Source organism: Chiloscyllium plagiosum, unplaced genomic scaffold (genome assembly GCF_037043375.1).
Source record: "Chiloscyllium plagiosum isolate Xiang-an unplaced genomic scaffold, Cpla_swu_hap1 HiC_scaffold_27, whole genome shotgun sequence".
Taxonomy (NCBI): domain Eukaryota; kingdom Metazoa; phylum Chordata; class Chondrichthyes; order Orectolobiformes; family Hemiscylliidae; genus Chiloscyllium; species Chiloscyllium plagiosum.
The window spans coordinates 90,103,376-90,123,201 of NW_028270165.1; the positions used below are offsets into that span (position 1 = coordinate 90,103,376).

General features: G+C 46.3%; 3 protein-coding genes and 1 long non-coding RNA gene across 4 annotated transcripts in view; 2 read left to right on the forward strand and 2 right to left on the reverse strand.

Moving 5' to 3' along the window:
• Positions 1-19,826, forward strand: part of LOC148144968 (uncharacterized) — a 293,614-nt gene that overhangs the window by 82,753 nt on the left and 191,035 nt on the right. The gene's annotated exons all lie outside the window — the stretch shown is intronic.
• The window catches only part of LOC148144970 (uncharacterized), a 219,692-nt gene that overhangs the window by 63,558 nt on the left and 136,308 nt on the right, over positions 1-19,826 (reverse strand). The gene's annotated exons all lie outside the window — the stretch shown is intronic.
• LOC148144971 (uncharacterized) overlaps positions 1-19,826 on the forward strand; it is a 43,237-nt gene that overhangs the window by 3,731 nt on the left and 19,680 nt on the right.
• Positions 3,525-19,374, reverse strand: LOC148144972 (uncharacterized). The gene is made up of 4 exons (XR_015751728.1): positions 19,242-19,374; positions 11,902-12,006; positions 8,059-8,160; positions 3,525-4,963 (listed from the first exon to the last, which is right to left on the reverse strand). It is a non-coding gene; the product is annotated as an uncharacterized LOC148144972 (long non-coding RNA).

Genomic DNA, 19,826 nt, shown 5'->3' on the forward strand with positions numbered 1-19,826 from the left:
TCCTGTGTCAGAAGGGTTAGTAGCTGAAGGGCTACTGAGGGTGCACTTCGTAACTAACTTATGGCCAGACGTCCAGAAGAATATTCAAAAGCGAGAGGAATCGTTGTGGGAAGCTCAAAGTGTCTGTGAGACACGGTGTCTCTGTGTGTGTGTGTGTGTGTGTGTGTGTGAGAGAGTGAGAGAGAGAGAGAGCGAGCGAGCTGTACGGCAACTAGAAAGTTTAATCCTTTGTGATTTGGTTTGAATGCACATTTGTTTGTTGGTGATTGAATGTTTGTGCTTTGTTCCCTGGAGCTTGAGATCCGGGACTGTTTTGAATCTGATTTCTACTATGGAAATTTTAACATGATTTCTTTTCAGGTTAAGGATTTTACAGTTTACGAAATAAAATGTTAACTCCTGTTCTTTTTACAGGTCATGACTGCCTTACTATCAGTTTCTAACTAACCTCTTTTATCCTTACATAAAAGTGATTTATGGAGAACAGTTGAAGTCTCAAAAAGCATATAGTTGGTCAGATTAATTGGACGAGTAAGGTGTCTAGTCAGGACCCTGAAGGGGGTGTGGAAGAAGGTGACACCGGACCTCGTTAAGATTAATTAAATTAGCAACAATGGGGGGCACGGGGAGTTGCCTGGGTAACGATCGATCTGTAAATAACGTTAAAGGGGAATATATTTCACCCGACAGTCCTTTGGGGAGAATGTTGGGAAATTGGGAACACAATTCCCGGACACGGGGGAAAGATAAGACGACAATGGTAAACTATTGTTGTTTTGTCTGGACTAGAGAAAGTATTGAGGCGCCTGGTATTTTTTGGCCCAAATATGGGTCCGATGAGGATTGGCTGTGTCAAGATCTTAATATATATGTCAATCGAAAAGAAGCGTACAGTCAAAAAGAGTCCGATTATGCGGCTTGTTGGATAGTGAGCGCGGGAATAAAATTATGTCCTATGAATAGCGAGGAATCAGGGAAAGAACAGAAAAAGAATGAATAAGGGAAGTCACAATGGGATCCCTTAATGTGTTTGCCGCCCCCATATACTACTCCCCGGAATGAGCCTACAGCTCCCGAAGTAGAACCGAGTCCAGACACAGAAATGGGAACGGACTCTGAACTAAAAGATGCAGATTCTGGGGGAGGGGCCCAGAGTCACTCGAGCCACCACACGTAAAGGAGGGGCAGAGATAATGGAAAATGTAAAATTATGTCCCTTACGAGAGGTTCCGATTGGGGAAGGTACAATCGGAGATGTAAACGCTCCCTTAACTAGCAGTGAAGTTAGGGTCTTTACAAAGGAAATGAAAAGTTTAATACAGGATCCGGTTGCACTAGCCGAACAATTAGAGCAATTCCTAGGGCCTAATTTATATACCTGGGGAGAACTGATGACAATTTTAGGAACGTTATTTTCAGGGGAAGAACGAGGTATGATTAGGAGAGCGGCTTTATAGGAATGGGAAAAGAGGCACCCAGTTGGGGAAGAAGGGGCCCCAGCAGAACAGAAATTCCCAAATGTTGACGCTCATTGGGAAAATAATGACAGAGAAGATAGGGAGTCAATGCGGGATCTATGAGAAATGGGAGTATTAGGAATTAAAGAGGCGGCACGGTGGCACAGTGGTTAGCACTGCTGCCTCACAGCGCCAGAGACCCGGGTTCAATTCCCGCCTGAGGCGACTGACTGTGTGGAGTTTGTACATTCTCCCCGTGTCTGCGTGGGTTTCCTCCGGGTGCTCCGGTTTCCTCCCACAGTCCAAAGATGTGCAGGTCAGGTGAATTGGCCATGCTAAATTGCCCATAGTGTTAGGTAAGGGGTAGATGTAGGGGTATGGGTGGGTTGCACTTCGGTGGGGCGGTGTGGACTTGTTGGGCCGAAGGGCCTGTTCCACACTGTAAGTAATCTAATCTAAAGATCATAAAACTTTGTTAAGGCCTTTGAAGTACGACAAGAGAAGGATGAAACCACTTCTGCATTTCTAAAAAGGCTCAAGGAGGCCACAAGGAAGTGTTTGGGAATGGATCCCGATAATCAGACAGCACAGGGACTCTTAAAGGTCCAGTTTGTAACTAAATCATGGGTGGACATACAAAAGAAATTACAGAAATTAGATGGATGGAGTGAAAGACAGATGGAAGAGCTGTTACGTGAGGCACAGAAAGTGTTTGTGAAAAGGGAAGACGAGAAGCAGAAAGCCAAAATGATGGTGGAGGCAGTAGAAGAAATAACAAAAAGGAGACTGGGATCAAGGGATAACAGGAAGGGTAGGGGAGGACACGAAAGACAAGGGTCAGATACCCGGGAAAGGAGGCAACAAACCAGAGATAACCACTCTTTGTTCTACCCCTCAGCTTCCACCCTAGCTCCCTGAAAGCCTGCCTTACATCACTATCCCGCTTTTTGGGGTTGGGACTGCTGCCTCACAGCGCCAGAACCCTGGGTTCAATTCCCTCCCCCCCCCCCCCACACGTCTGCGCGGATATCCTCCCACAGTCCAAAGACGTGCGGTTTAGGGTGAATTGGCCAAGCAAAATTGCCCCGTAGTGTTAGGTGACGGGGAATGGGGCTGGGTGTTTTGCTCTTCAGTGGGTCGGTGTGGACTTGTTGGGCCGAAGGGCCTGTTTCCACACTGTAGGGAATCTGATCGAAAGTTCTGGAATTTATATATTGATGAACTGAAACCTGCAACCCCTTCTAAAAGATGAAGGACTCAGCAGCGGTCCAGGTTTGTTCCAAATATTGCATCGGTTGCATGACACTGTGATGTTTTGCTATTAATTCTGTGTCTTATGATCCTTCAGCACAGCTACCCACAGAAGGAGCAGCGCTACAGAAGCTAGTGCTTCCAAATACACCTGGGTGGGCGGGGTTTACACAGAGGGACGGGGTTACGATCTGCGTTCGGAAGGGGCGAGGCTTGCGTATCTCCTTGTCCGAGGAGGGGGCGGGACCAGGACCAGGACACGTGGCCACCCCCGAAGCCGGAACTGTGCCCGCAGTCAATTTCCTCCGCTGGAGCCTCGGCTGCAGCAACTAAGGTAAAGCTTTATCAATATACCCTTTCACAGAGTTTGTATTTAATCACCAGTAATGGCTACTCAATATCATCAGAAAGTCCCAAAATGCAATTCATTTCAATCCATAACAGATAAACACTAAGAGTTAATTTTCTACGGGATTCAACAGCCTCAGCACTAAAATGGTCTCACAAGGGAACGGCTGTGAATGTTATCACTTGGGGGTCCTGTTCACACAGATTCACCGATGCTGAGGCAAACTGCCTTACAGCATCCTGTTATCACTAGGTGAGCCCACGTGTCCCTATCTTTAAGTTCTCTCCTCTTTCTGAGGCTTCCTGTCTGTTTATTTTCTAGTGTATTAAATGTATTTAATAATTCAGCATTACATTTTAGTCTGAATGTTTAAAGACAAGTTTTAAGGCTATAGACATTATCACCCAGATGCCCCCACCCTCATTCCTCCCTTTGATTGCACCACAATCACTGAAAGAGAAGGCTAGTCCAAACGAATGCCCTTCAAGGTGGTCCAGCCATCAACATCCTGTAGAGCGGCACCACCATCTTCGCAGCTCATCTGGTCATATTTATCATCGCCATCGACACGTGTGGGTGAGCTATCGGATCGCAAAAGGAGCATCTTCTGGGGCAAATCTATATCACTAAGGGACCTCATAAGCCAAGCAATTAAATACCTAACAATACCAGTACTGACAAACAGCCATAGCTAAATTGATAAGCCAATTGTACCATCAGCCTGATCTGCAGTTTCCCCAACTGGTCCCTTCAGTCATTCTGTCAAGGAATGCCTGGATCTCTTCATGTATCTTAGTTAATATTGCCAGTCAGATCGGGAATGCCCATAGTGCATTTATCTTGGACAATGGTGCAGACCTCACCCTCCTGGGGGAGTATATAGTCTAAGGCATACCGATTCTGCACAGAGTAAAAGACACAGGTCTGATAATCCCAGTTTACTCTGTTTCAGAGCCTCTTTCGTCTTATTTCCTCGAAAGGTCAGGCCGTCAAAGAGGGAATTGCGATTCTGTTGACTTGTCACCCCTGCCGATCCTTCCAACCTCAGACTGGGGAATCGAGAGTACCCTATCGGGTGTCCTGTATTGTCACCCAGTCCCTTGGGATCCTTCCAGTTGGAGCAAGGTTGGCTGAGACCGACCGCTGCATCCTCCTCAGATGGAGGTTCCATCGACTTGTCCACTGGCCAGGACAAGGTACTGTTGTGGGAACAAGGGCTCCAATAGTGACCTTATGAGGGACATCTTTGCATTCAGGACAAGGAAATCGGTAGCTTTACCTTAGCTGAAGAAATAATAGTCTGGTTTGGTGTATATTAGGGAGAGTTTGTCAAAATAGGTTACTGAAATGTTACAGCAAGGGGTCTGGACAGCTCGACAGGAGTAAAGGGTCAACGTTTTGCAAGAGGAGTTGCTTGAGCGCTGTAAAAAATGGGCCAAGTGACTTGAGCACTCGCACTGTATGGGAGACAATGGTCCTCAGAATGCTGTTCCCATTGGGCTCTCCCTTAGCTCTATTGTACATGGTCTTGGTGACAGTATCAGTTTCTGAAAAGAGAAAACGGGGTTGATCATTTTTATCCTCACTTGGCTTGCGTCTGCAGGAAAAATCAAAAAAGCATGGTAACGACATGGTAACTCTCACTGATTTCTACTGTCCAGATGGACCATCTGGTCTTTCTGATGTAAGAGTCCATTGCAATAATCAATCTTCATCACGTTCCACACGTCAAAGGCATCTGGTCCGGTGCACTGGACAACATCATCTCAGCATAGGTGGTGGATAATCTCTGATCATTCCTGGTCGCATCCATACTTAGTGGCTTTCCCCATCAGGATGTTGTACGTGATCAGAAAGGTGAGGAGATAGGCGATCCCCCACAAGTCCCTCCTCTTGGTTCAAGTATCTGTAATAAGATTAACATTAGAACAACAGCAAGATTCAAAAACCCAACTAGACAAGGTCCACTCCTTTTGTTGGGATTCCAGGATTCTCTCCTCCTCTTCCCCCCTTTTGATTGGTGCGGTCAATCAATTGACAATGGTGTAGTTGGACCCAAGCTGAGTGCCCAGTGACTTTGACCGCCATAGGGGTGGGAAGTAAAACCTGGAAGGGGCCATCCCAACGAGGTTGGAGACCTTTGCCAGTCTAGTTCTTGACGAGCACCAATGAACCAGGCTCTACCCGTGACAAGGCTGAAAGGGAGGGAACATCGCTGTAGGCCGCACGCTCCTGGGAGTGAAAGGCACGCATAACACTAGTTAGAGCAAGAACATAACCAATCATTGCTTCGGTCATTTGGTGGAAGTGGACTCAGAAGGGAGTCGAATCGTTCCAAGGGGTACGGAGGCAGTGATCAGAGAGACTGTCAGCTGGAGACAGTCGTGTCTTGCTCGCAGACATGGATCGCATCTGGAATAAGGCCACAGGGATTAGCATAACCAGGAGAGGCCAGACTCTGTCATCAATTTGGCAAGTTTAGTCTTGAGTCTGGTTAAAACATTGAATAAGGCCGGCCGCCTGAGGATGATAAGCACCATGCAGTTGCTGACAAGTACAAAGCTGGGAACACAGTTCTCCGTTAATATTACCTACAAAGTGTGGTCCATTGTCCGAGCTAATGCACGCAGGTATACTGAAGCAGGGAATTATTTCCTTAAAGAAAATCTTCACCACAGTCTCAGCAATAGCGTTAGGAGGGTAGGCTTCAATCCACTTACAAAAGACAACAATAAGCAAAACATATTTATAGCAACTCAACTGATTTCTCCAACTCAATGAAGTCCAGTTGAAGTGTCTCCAAGGGACCCTCCAGCAAGGAAGTTCTCGTAGAGATACTTGAACTAAGAGGTGGGGGATCGCCTACCCACTGACCTGTTTGATCACGTACAACATCCTGATCGGGAAAGCCACTGACTGAGTATCGATGCGATCTGGAACGATCTCAGATTATCCTGATGTCATCTGGTGCACCAGACCAGACGCTTTCAACGTGGAGTCGGTTGAGCGATGGCGTGAGCTGCCAGAGGAAGTGGGGGGTGCTGGTACGATAACTGGCCAGGACAAGGTACTGTTGTGGGAACAAGGGCTCCGATAGTGACCTTATGAGGGACATCTTTGCCATCAAGGACAAGGAAATTGGTAGTTTTACCTTAGCTGAAGAAATAATAGCCTGGTTTGGTGTATATTAGGGAGAGTTTGTCAAAATCGGTTACTGAAATGTTACAGCAGGGGGTCTGGTCAGGTCTACATAAGTAAAGGGTCGACGTTTTGCAAGAGGAGTTGCTTGAGCTCTGTAAAAAATGGGCCAAGTGACTTGAGCACTCGCACTGTATGGGAGACAATGGTCCTCAGAATGCTGTTCCCATTGGGCTCTCCCTTAGCTCTATTGTACATGGTCTTGGTGACAGTATCAGATTCTGAAAAGAGAAAAGGCCTATAAATGCGAAAGGGAAGGGTTCCGTTCCAGGTCCATGTGCCGCATAAGGTCTGCTGTACCCCAGCCAGTGTTTCACCAGCTGTTTGTATACACAGACCGGAGATATTGGAAAGTGATATTTCTCTTCGCAGGATCGGCAGTAGAAATTCTGATGAATAGATTGGAATCGGGGACTGGGGACGGGGCAAGTAAGTCATGTCCTGATAGAGAGGAATAACATACTACTGCCTCTGGGGTGAAGAGCGTTCTGTGGGCCTGTATAAATAAGTTGTTTGTGGATTGAGGAGTTTCCCCTACCAGGATGTTGCCAGGACTGGAAGGGTTTGAGTTATAAGGAGGGGCTGGGACTTTATTCACTGGAGCACAGGAGGTTGGGAGGTGACATGATTGAGATTGATAAAATCATGAGGAGTGGAGGTAAGGTGAATAGCAAAGGGCTCTTCCTTAGCGTAGGGTCGCTCAAGACTAGGGGGCATATTTCTTTAAAGTGACAGGAGAGAGATTTAAAAGGAACCCGAGGGGCAACGTTTTGACAGAGGACGGTTTACACGTGGAATGAACTTGCTGAGGATGTGGTCAATGCAGGTACGTTTACAAAGTCTAAACGACATTTGGATGGGTACATGAATAGAAAGGTTGAGAGGGATATGGGCCAAACGCAGGTAAGTGGGACTAGTTTAGTTTGGGAACCCTGGACGCCATGGATGAGTTGGACCGAAGGGTCTATTTTTGTGCTGTCTACCTCTCTGAACCAGAAGTGCTCTTACTGAAACCAGAAGAATTCTGAAAGGGGCTTGACAGGATTGATGCAGATAAAATGCTCCTTTGTGGTGGGAGTCATAGAATCCCAACAATGTGGAAACAGGCCATTCAGCCCATCTATTCCACACTGGCCCTCTGAAGAGCATCCCACACATACCCACCCCCTTACTCCGTATTTCCCATGGCCAATCCACCCTAAGTTTCACATCCCTGGTCACTATGGGTAATTTAGCACAGCCTATCCACCCTAACCTCTACACCCTAATCTGTAAATTACCTTCTCAAAAATGTAATTTAAATGTAGAGTTTTTCTCTAAGAAAAATGTTAGTCTGACTCAACATTCAGGCGCAGACAGAATTCACACGTATTGTTAGAAAAGCTCTGCATTTGAATGACATTCTTGAGAAGGTAACAAAAAACAAGTTCTGGGATTAACAAACCAAAGAGCAGAAACCTATTCTAAAAGATGAAGGATTTAATCTAAAATTGTTTGATGTGTCACATTTCCATGACGCTCGACTCCTTTGGATATAAATTGTGATCATGATCTCATTCTCCACAACCACCTGATGAAGGAGCAGCGCTCCAAAAGCTAGTGCTTCCAAACAAACCTGCTGGATTATAACCTGGTGTTGTGTGATGTTTAACTTTGTCCGTGGGAAACACATGAGTTGTGGGGCTGTAACAGTTCTTATTTTGTGATCTATTCCAAGTGCAATTTCTCCTCTGTGCAGGCACGGGTGAACAGTTTGTTTTTGTGCTTTGTGCGAGATCAGGCTAGCAGCTTTTAAATCCTTACGTTAAGCAACAGAAGTAAACTGTCAATCAGCAATTGTATTCTGAGAGTGGTACTTCCAGCTCTGGTAATCCTGTTGCATCAGAGAGGGAGAGGTTGTCACATCTAAAGAGCAGACAGAAAAGTTATTTCGCTTGTTGAGTCGGTTCCTCACTCAGATGAGACTGGATACTGCTTTTAATGGATCATAATTAAATGCTACAATGGAACACCTTAAATTCAAGGAATTTTGAAAGTGCAAACGAACAGTAACTTTGAACAGAGATATTCTTCCATTTCTAACCTTGGTTGAGCCATGTGAAGCCTTTTTACTGATAGCTCCACAATCATGTTCCTGCTGGATTTTTTTCAAGACAAAATTTCTGGTGGGAGAAATTCTGCAAGCTGGGAAGGCATGGAAATGAGAAAAAAAGCTGTTAAAAGCATTTGAACTGTGGGCCCACGAGCTCTGGTGGGAGCAGTGCATTTGCCAAAAACATTTCTGAGGAATTCTGTGTAACTGTTGGACTGAAAATAGTTTCCCCACTGAACGTTAAACAGGTATTGAGAACGTTGCGCATTAGAGTGTGTTCCTGAGGATCAAAGGAGGATTGAATTTGCCAACGTGAACCACACTTTGCAGAGACAGGAAATTTCTCCGGATGGAATAGGTTGATGGAAGTCAACAATTGTCAGATTATTTCATGAAAATAACAGCTGGTATGGGGATCCCAGAAGAGGGGCATCTGTAATGAGCACACAGAAACAAACCCTTCAGTCCAGGCCAACCAGATATCCTAAATTAATCTAGTGACTCATTTGCCAACATTTGGCCCATATCCCTCTGAATTCTTCCCATTCATGTCCCCATCCAGATGCATTTTTTCCTTCGGAGAATACTTGGGTGAGAGCCAAGATATGCAATATCTCAATGTATAATAATGAAGCAGCTCATTTATTCTGAAATCATTTCAATTAGTTGGTCAATTGCCAAATAATAGCTGCATAACTGTTGTCAATATTGATACTCAGGAAAGCTATTTTGTTTAGTATATTTCCTTTGTAAAGATCTTATCCAAATTATAAAATGAATGTATTTTCATATGAAATAAAATTTGCAGTGTTTTATTAAATGGTTGAAAGTAACTTTGCACTTAATTGCTCCGTTTGGGATTAAACATTGTGACTTAGATAAAAGTGATCTTTCATAATTTATGGGGAGTCTATTAACAAACGAATGTTGCCATTTGCTCTCAAGTTCGCTCAGATTCAATTTGAAATTCTTGAATGAGTTGAATAAGGGGTAAAAAGTAAATATTTATTGCCCTTTTCTGAAATTCTCTGCACTGCCATTGTATTTGGTTCAACAAAATATGTATCTCTCTTCATAACTTTGATATCACCACAAATCCTAGGAACCCCATCCAGAACAAACATATAAATACAAAGTAGGAGACAACAGCTTCGTTTCACTTGGAGGTCACCACTGATGATGTTACCTAGCCAGGTAACGAAACGTCTAGATATCAAACCTACAGCTCAGCGAGCAAACCTGCACCCGAAACATTCTACTTTGCTGAAAGACTGCACAATCTACAGGCAGTCAGTACATGTAATATATTGTCAATTCCACTTGGAAAATAGATAATGGGCCCACTACTTTTTGGATGTGAGCATAAGTGGTATAGTAAGTAAGTTTGCTGATGACACCAAAATTGGAGGTGTAGTAAACAGCGAAGGAGGTTACCTCAGATTACAATGGGATCTTGATCAGATGGGCCAATGGACTGAGAAGTGGCAAATGGAGTTTAATTTAGATAAATGTGAGGTGCTGCATTTTAGGAAAGCAAATCTTAGCAGGACTTATACACTTAATGGTAAGGTCCTAGGGGGTGTTGCTGAACAAAGAGACCTTGGAGTGCAAGTTCATAGCTCCTTGAAAGTGGAGTCGCAGGTTGATAGGATAGTGAAGATGGTGTTTTGTATGCTTTCCTTTATTTGGTCAGAATATTGAGTACAGGAGTTGGGAGGTCATATTACTGCTGTACAGTTGGAATATTACGTGCAATTCTGGTTTCCTTCCTATCAGAAAGGAATTTGTGAAACTTAAGGGTTCAGAAAAGATTTACAAGGAAGTTGCCAAGACTGGAAGATTTGAGCTATAGGGAGAGACAGACAGGCTGGGGCTGTTTTCCCTGGAGCGTCAGAGGCTGAGGGGTGACCTTATAGAAGGTTATGAAATCATGAGGGGCATGGATAGGATAGATAGACAAAGTCTTTTCCCTGAGGTGGGAGAGTCTAGAACTAGAGGGCATAGGTTTACAGTGAGAGGGGAAAGATAGGAAAGAGACCTAAGAGGCAACCTTTTCATTTAGAGGGTGGTACGTGTATGGAATGAGCTGCCAGAGGAAGTGGTGGAGGCTGGTACAATTACAACACTTAAAAAGCAACTGGAGGGATATGGGCCCCGTGCTGGCAGGCGGGACGAGATTGGGTTGGGATATCATGCACAGGGATGTGCAGGTTAGGTGCATTAGTCCCGGGTAAATGTTGAGCAATAGGGGCAGGGGAATTGCGTGGGTGGGTTACCCTTCGGAGGATTAGTGTGTTGTCTTTGGGCCGAGTGGCCTGCTCCCACACTGTTTGGAGTCTCTGAAGGGGAAGGGATTTTTGTAAACTGTGCAAGGCAATGCAGGCGTAGTGCGGGGGGCTGCTGTTGGCCTTGCCCCACCCCTTGCTCCTCCCCCTGTTGTTGAGCTGTCTAACAAACATCTACTCTTTCTCTGCCTTTTTGCTGGGGGCAACTGAAGCTGTAACAATGTTGGGACACAATAAAGGTTACCTGAACATTCTGCCGGACTCAGACTCTCATTGAAAGCTTAGAGCTCCAAGCGGTTTTTGTTTTAAAGCTGCTCATTTCTTGCAGCCTCCTGCATTAAGTTTCCAATGTTGTATATCAGATGGAGCAGTGACTGAGTAGCTGGTTTCGTTAGAAGTTTACATTTTTCGGGAGTGCAGGCACTGCATTGTTTCAACGGCAGTTTACTGACAGCACTGGGAAGTATGGGCTGTGTTCATTAGAAAGGAGGTGGAGGTGCTGCTGTTGGACTAGGTGGGACACGGTTTAAAAATCACAACACCGGGTTATAGTCCAACAGGTTTATTTGGAAGCACTTCATCGGATAACTGTGGAGCAGGATCATAAGACACAGAGTTAAGAGCAAAAGGTCACAGTGTCATGCAACTGATATGATATATTGACAAATGTAGATTGCTGTTAAGTCTTTCATCTTTTAGAATGGGTTGCAGGTTTTATTTCACTAATGTGTACATCACAGTACTACTATTAAGTCATATTCTCAAGATCACTTAAGGTTTTTTTTGGAAACTGGTGACATCTCAGCCCAGACAATGCATGAAAGGTGTGTCAGTATCCCAATCTTAAATCAGACTGGTACTATTTCCAAACTAGGAATTTATAAAATATTACATGGATTGACTACCTGCATGTTGTGCGCTTTTTGTGCAAAAGTTGAATATATCTGTAAATATAATTCTGCAAATGCACCCCATCGTTATGCGTGTGTGTGTGTGTGTGTGTGTGTGTGTGTGCGCGCTCGCGTGAGTATGTGTGCACATGCTTTGTAAAGGGAGTGTGATGGAGGAGAAGCCTGTAAGAGGGTGTGTGTACATCTGAGAGAGAGCGTGTTATGAGAGAGGTACAGATAAAAGTGAGGGATTGCATTTTCCTAAAATAAGGGCAGGACTTGTACAGAGGGATATGGGGGGGGGGGTTCAGGTACATACTTCATTGAAAGTTGCATCACTGGTTGGAAGGGTGCTTCAGAAGGCATTCAGCACACTTACCTTATTTGTTCACACCACTGAATACAGGAGTTGGGACATCATTTAGAAGTTGTACAGGATGTTGGTGAAGCCACTTGTAGAGTACTCTGAACGTTTCTGGTGGCCCTGTAATAGGAAGAATACTATTATAGAGGGTTCAGTAAAGATTTACCAGGATATTACCAAGACTGGAGGGTTTGAGTTATAAGGAGAGGCTGAGAATCTCTTCACTGGAGCACAGGAGGTTGAGGGGTGACCTCATTGAGATTGATATAATCATGAGGGATCTAGGTAACATGAACATCAAAAATAGCGAGGAGCCTGCACGGTGATGTCAAGTGACTGGGGGGGGGGGGGGGTAGAAATTGTGGCAGTGGGACACTTTAAATCCATCAGGAACAGCATCTCCATACAGCATACTGTGCATGTCAGGTGAGATGCCAGAAGACTAGAGGTTGGCTAACATGGTACCACTGTTTAAGAAGGGTGGTAAGGACAAGCCAGGGAACTATAGACCAGTGAGGCTGACGTCAGTGGTGGGCACATTGTTGGAGGGAATCCTGAGGGAGAGGATGTACATGTATTTGAAAAGACAAGGACTGATTAGGGATAGTCAACATGGTTGTGTGTGGGAAATCATGTCTCACAAACATGATTGAGTTTTTTGAGGAAGTAACAAAGAGGATTGAGGAAGGCAGAGCAGTAATGTGATCTATATGGATTTCAGGAAGGCGTTTGACAAGGTTCCCCATGGGAAACTGATTAGCAAGGTTAGATCTCAAGGAATACAGAGAGAACTAGCCATTTGGATACAGAACTTGCTCAAAGGTAGAAGACAGAGGGTGGTGGTGGAGGGTTGTTTTTCAGACTGGAGGCCTGTGACCAGTGGAGTGCCACAAGGATCGGTGCTCGGTCCTCTACTTTTTGTCACTTATATAAATGAGCATAAGAGGTACAGTTAGAGGGAGAGGCTGAACAGGCTGGGGCTGTTTTCCCTGGAGTGTCAGAGGCTGAGGGGTGACCTTATAAAGATTTAAAAAATTATGAGGGGAATAGACAAGATAAATAGACAAAGGTTTTTCCCTTGGGTTGGGGAGTCCAGAACTAGAGGGCATAGATTTCGGGTGAGGGGGGGAAAGATGTAAAAGAGACCTACGGGGCAATTTTTTCATACAGAGCGTAGTACGTGTATGCAATGAGCTGCCAGAGGGAGTGGTGGAGTCTGGTACGAATGCAACATTTAAGAGACATTTGAATGGGAAAGGTTTGGAAGGATGTGGGCCAGGTGTTGAGGAGCAGGACTAGATTGGGTTGGGATATCTGGTCGGCATGGACGGGTTGGACCGAAGGGTCTGTTTCCATGCTGTACACTTCTGATTCTATGCTGGTTCAGCAAAAGCCGCGCATGCTCTGTCTGCAGAAACAGTGCAAACCCTTCTTCAAATGGACCAATGAGAAGCCAGACAAGGAGCCTGGTCCTCCTGCCAATCAGAGCTCCCCAATTGTCTGAATGCGGAAGATGGACCATCAGGTTCTTAAGCTGCTGCTCCTCTCCAAATGAAGATCGAGCTTCACCTCAGACTGCAACTTCCTTCCTCTCTCTGCCATCTGTGAGTACGGCACTGTCTTTACCATTTCATTTTTTCATTCTGGGGTTAAATTGTTGACTTGCAGCAACTGAAAAGAAAGCGAGTGAATCTAGGGAAGGGACAGAGTCGGGAAATGTTGGTCCAGGTCTGTGTCTCAATTGGCAAACGCACGGCAAATGCAGGCCCACAATGTGAAGTTATAGCCTCGGTTATGAAAAAATAACTGCTGAAAGGAGGTACGTTGTTGAAATGGTGACATATTGGGATGTGGACAAAGTGAGGACTGCAGATGCTGGAGATGAGAGTCGAAAAGTGTGGCACTGGAAAAGCACAGGAGGTCAGACAGCATCCGAGGAGCAGGAGAATCGACGTTTCAGGCACGAGCCCTTCCTCAGGAATGATGTGTGGATGTAAAACGTGGCCTCAGCGTCCTTCCACACCAGTCACTGCCAGTTGTCAGACGGATGCAGCAAGCAATCAGCAAGGCAAGAGGTATATTAGCAAGAGGAATTGATTTCAGAAGTCGGGATGTCTTCCTGCAGTTAGGGGGTCATTGAATATATTCAAGGCTGAGTTCATCTGATTTTAGAACAACCATGAAGTGGATGTTTATGGGGGAAGGCAAGTAAAATGGTTTCAAGACCAGTACAGAAAAGTTACAGAGTCATACAGCACAGAAACAGACCCTTCAGCCCAACTAGTCCATGCTGACTATATTCACAAACTAAACTAGTCCCACCTGCCTGTCTTTGGCCAATATCCCCCTGAACCTTTCCTGTTCATGTACTTATCCAAATGTCTTTTAAACGTTGTTACTCAACCTGCATCCACCATTTCCTCTGGACATTCATTCCACTCAAATCACTGTTAAAAAAAAAGGTGCTCCTCATGTGTTTTTTAAATCTTTCTCCTCTCACCTTAATTTACTCCCTAATCGTGAAACGACACATGCTGTTCACCTTATCTTTGCCCCTCATGGTTTTGTAAACCTCTATAAAGAGAACAAAGAACCTTACAGCACAGCAACAGGCCCTTCAGCCCTCCAAGGCTATGCTGATCGAGATACTCTATCTAAACCTGCCGCCTATTTTCTAAGGATCTGTATCCCTCTGCTCCTTGCCCATTCATGTCTCTGTCTAGATACATCTTAAATGATGCTATCGATCCCACCCCTACTGCCTCCGCTGGCGATGCATTCGAGGCACCCACCACCCTCAGTGTAAAGAACTTTCCATGTATATCTCCCTCAAACCTTTCCCCTCTCACTTTGAACTCGTGACCCTGAGTAATTAAGTCTTCCCCTCTGGGAAAATAATTCTTCCTATCCACCCCCAGTCTACACCGCTCATGGTTTTTCGGCCTCAATCAGGACCCCCACCCCCTTATTTCCAATGAAAATAATCCTAATCTACTCAACCTCTCCTCATCGCTCGCGCTCTCCATAACAGGCAACATCCTGGTGAACCTCCTCTGCACCCTCTACAAACATATCCACATCCTTTTGGAAATCTGGCATCCCGGAATTGTACTCAGTATTCCAAATGCGGCCGAACCAAAATCTTATATAACTTTAACATGACCGCGCGTTGTATGCTGCCTTGACCACTCGTCTGACAGTCCCCTTCACTATCTGATATTCCATCAATCTGAATGCCCATCTGCAAACTTGCTAATGAGGCACCCGATACCTTCACCTTTCAACCTCCTGTGCTCCAGTGAAAAAAGTCCCAGCCTACCCACCAATAGGTGTGAATTCTGTCTGGGTCCCAATGTCGAGTCAGCCTGACATTTTTGATAGAAAAGCTCTGCATTTAAATTACGTTCTTGAGAAAGTTACTGAAAACAGGTTCTGGGATTAACATACCAAAGAACAGAACCCCATTCTAAAAGATGGAAGATTCAATCTAAATTGTTTCATGTATCACATCTCCATGAACTGGACTCTGTTGGCTATAAATAGTCTAATCATGATCTTATTCTCCACAACCACCTGAAGCAGCAGCACTTCAGAGCGCCAGAGATCCAGGTTCAATTCCCACCTCGGGCAACTGTCAGTTTGGAGTTGTACATTCTCCCAGTGTCTGCGTGGGTTTCCTCCCACAGTCCAAAGATGTGCAGGTTCGGTGAAGTGGCCACGCTAATTTGCCTGTAGTGTTAGGTGAAGGGGTAAATGTTGGGGAATGGGTCCGGGTGGGTTGCTCTTCGAAGGGTCGGTTTGGGCTGAAGGGCTTGTTTCCACACTAAGTAATAAAATCTAAAATAAATCTAATCACTCCGAAAGCTAGGGCTTCCAAACTAACCACGTTATGGCAGCAGTGGGAGGTGTGGATTATATTCACTAAAAACAGTTAAGCAGTTAGATAACACGTTCGAGTGGGAAGTGTGTATAACATGATCGCACAACTCCTATACTCAATGCTATGAGCAATGAAGGAAAGCAAACCAAACGCTGCCTTCACTACTCTGTCCATCTGAGACTCCAGCACTCCAAGGTCTCTGTATTCTGCAACACTCCCCTTAACTGTGTCAGTCCTGCCTGGATTGCTTGACCAAAATGCAAACCTCTGATTTCTCTAAATTAAACTCCAACTGACACTCCTCGGCTCATCAACCAATCCCATAAATTCTAACTTATGGTGAACTCTTTCCTCTCTTATTCCTTGGAAGCTGAAAATCTCCATCCCACAATCACTACCTCCATTTTCACTAGTTGGACTGAAGGGGCTGTTTCGGTGCTGCATTGCTCTGTAACTCGGTCCTATATTAGTCTTAAAACCATTTTCTTGCCTTCCCCATAAACATTCACATAAAAATCAGATGAACTCAGCCTTGAATATATTCAATGACCCCTTAACTGCAGGAAGACATCCCCACTTCTGAACTTAATTCCTCTTGCTAATACACCACTTGCCTTGCTCATTGCCTGCTGCACCTGTCTGACAACTGGCACAGAAGGACACTGATGCGCCTCTGAACATCCACGCATCATTCCTGATGAAGGGCTCGTGCCCAAAACTTCGACTGTCCTACTGATCGGATGCTGCTTGACCTGCTGTACTTTGCCAATTGTGGTCTTCTCTACATCGGGGAAACCAAGCGTAAACTTGGGGAACGGTTTGCTGAGCATCACAGCCGGGTCCGCAGAGACTGAGCGGACTTCCCAGTCTCCACCCATTTTAATGCCCCTTCCCACTCCCCTTCTGACATGACTAGCTTTGGCTTCCTCCATTACCACAACAAACCAAACCACAAATTGGAGGAACGAAACCTCATCTTCTGTCTAAGCAGTCAACAGCCCGGAAGACACAACATTGAGTTCTCCAATTTCAAATAATCTCCCATCCCATCCCCCAACACACTTCCCAACCCCTTCCACTCTTCCCTGCCAACTAGATTCCTTCCTCCCATTCACCAACCAGGTCGTACCAGGTTATGGGGATAAGGCAGGAACAGGATACTGATTGAGAATGATCAGCCATTATCACAATGAATGGTGGTGCTGGCTCGATGGGCAGAATAGCCTACTCCTGCACCTATTGTCTATTGTACCTTCTACCTGTCTCCACGTTTCCCCACTTCAGTACCCTGCCCCCAGCACACCCTTGTTCCACAGCTCTCCCTATAACTACCCCCAGTCCTGAACAAGGGTTACACCAGATCCCTCGACTTCTCCACCTCCTGATACTGCCTGGCTTACTGCGATCTTCCAGTCTCCTGCCTGTCTATTTTGCCAATTGAGAACAAAGGCCTGGACTAAATTTTCCAGAATCTGTCCCCTCGCTGGATTCACTCCCATTCCTTTCAGTTGCTCCAAGTCAACAACTGAACCTCAGAATGAAACATAAATGGAAATGGGGGTGAGATAAGAGAGGGCCGTACTCTCAGATGTTGGACAGAGGAAAGACGTTGCAGTCTGAAGTGAAGCTCAATCTTCATTCAGAGAGAACAGGAGCAGGAGCTTCAGAACCTCATGGTCCAACTTCCACATTCACCAACAGGGGAGCTCCGAATGGCAGGAGGAGAAGTCTCCCTCCGGTCCTCCAGTGCTCCTTATTTGTCCATCAAACGGCACGGTGGCACAGTGGTTAGCACTGCTGCCTCACAGCGCCTGAGACCCGGGTTCAATTCCCGCCTCAGGCGACTGACTGTGTGGAGTTTGCACGTTCTCCCCGTGTCTGCGTGGGTTTCCTCCGGGTGCTCCGGTTTCCTCCCACAGTCCAAAGATGTGCAGGTCAGGTGAATTGGCCATGCTAAATTGCCCGAAGTGTTAGGTAAGGAGTAAATGTAGGGGTATGGGTGGTTGTGCTTCGGCGGGTCGGAGTGGATTTGTTGGGCCGAAGGGCCTGTTTCCACACTGTAATGTAATCTAATCTAAAAACGTAGGTCTTGCCCCTTTTCTGCCGACAGCGAGGAACACGCCCAATATTTTGGTGACACCAGCAAACGTGTGCCCTGCTTGTTGACACTGAGGAGTGTACACAATATGCACTGTAGCAATGCTGGTGTTATTGACAGATTTTAAGTATCCAAATTCCTATGGGAGAACAAAAAGGGCACAGCCATAATTTTTTTCCCCCATGTGGCTCGATATTTGATTGCTTTTGCATTTGTCTGGCTGCTCAATGTTTAAGTCTTTCCCTCAGTGTTGGGGTGAGATTCACAACTAGAGGGCATAGGTTTAGGGTGAGACCACAAAGGTACCTGAGGGGCAACGGTTCCATGCAGAGGGTGGTGCATCTATGGGATGAGCTGCCAGAGGAAGTAGTGGAAGCCGGTATAATTACAGCATTTAAAACACATCTGGCTGGGTATATGAATAGGAAGGGTTTAGAGGGATATGAGTCAAGTACTGGCAAAGGGGACTAGATTAATTTAGGATATCTGGTTGGCATGGACAGGTTGGACCGAATGGGTCTATTTCCGTGCTGTACATCTCTATGACTCGAAATAATAAAAAGTCTACTTTTCCAAATAACAAACTATATCCATGTTAACAAGGCTTAGTGCACCACATGCTTTACTAACCATTCTCAACAGGTCCTGCCCCTTCAATGACTGAGGAACATGTACATGCTGGTGCATAATCTCCTTCACCAGTATTTACACACTACCCTCAGCAATTGCACAAGTAACAGCAAAGGGCAAACGGCACAAGGATTAAACACACAGTGAGGGGCAAACAGCACAAGGATTAAAACACACAGTGAGGGGGCAAACAGCACAAGGATTAAACACACAGTGAGGGGCAAACAGCACAAGGATTAAACACACAGTGAGGGGGTAAACAGCACAAGGATTAAACACACAGTGAGGGGCAAACAGCACAAGGATTAAACACACAGTGAGGGGGTAAACAGCACAAGGATTAAACACACAGTGAGGGGGCAAACAGCACAAGGATTAAACACACAGTGAGGGGGCAAACAGCACAAGGATTAAACACACAGTGAGGGGGAAACAGCACAAGGATTAAACACACAGTGAGGGGCAAACAGCACAAGGATTAAACACACAGTGAGGGGGCAAACAGCACAAGGATTAAACACACAGTGAGGGGGTAAACAGCACAAGGATTAAACACACAGTGAGGGGGCAAACAGCACAAGGATTAAACACACAGTGAGGGGGTAAACAGCACAAGGATTAAACACACAGTGAGGGGCAAACAGCACAAGCGCCAGTAAAAGCCGATGGAAAGTGAGTGTAAAATGTCACTATGACAGGACAGGCCCCACATTCCTTCCCCTCCGTCCCCCCCACAACCTGCCTCACCTTTCACGTCCCGGGCCCAGTACCTTCCAGGTGGCCCCATAGTTGACACAGGGGCCGCCCCACGACCAGTAGAACTCCACCACCCCGGCGGCCGACGAGTTCCCAAGCAGGCCCTTAACCCCATCCGCCTCCAGAATGCTCACCGGCTCCTGGCTGCTGTACAGCCGGCCGGTGTGGCCGTGACACAGCAGCTGCGCCAGGAAGGCGGCGGCGGCCAGTGACGGGTGTCTGCCCCGGGCCGCGCGGCGCCATTTTCCTAACGGCCGCCCTCCCGCCGCTTCCTCGCTCGAGCGACTTCTCCTCCCAACCGCCTTCGGCCCCGCGTGACGTCTGCACGGGGGGTTGGGCGGGGCCGGTCCGGGGGGGTGGGCGGAGCGGGGCCGGGGGTGGGCGGTGCCGGGTTGGGCGGGGCCGGGGAGCCTCACCGTCGCCAAGCAACAGCCACCTCGCGCTACAACTGCTCATTCACAAAAACAAACTCTCCTGTCTCGCTCTGCAGCTGCAGGGGGGACACTGCCACGTTTCCAGGAGCCCTGTCTACATTGGGAAAGCTCACGGCTCAATTTAAACAGATATTCCCACATC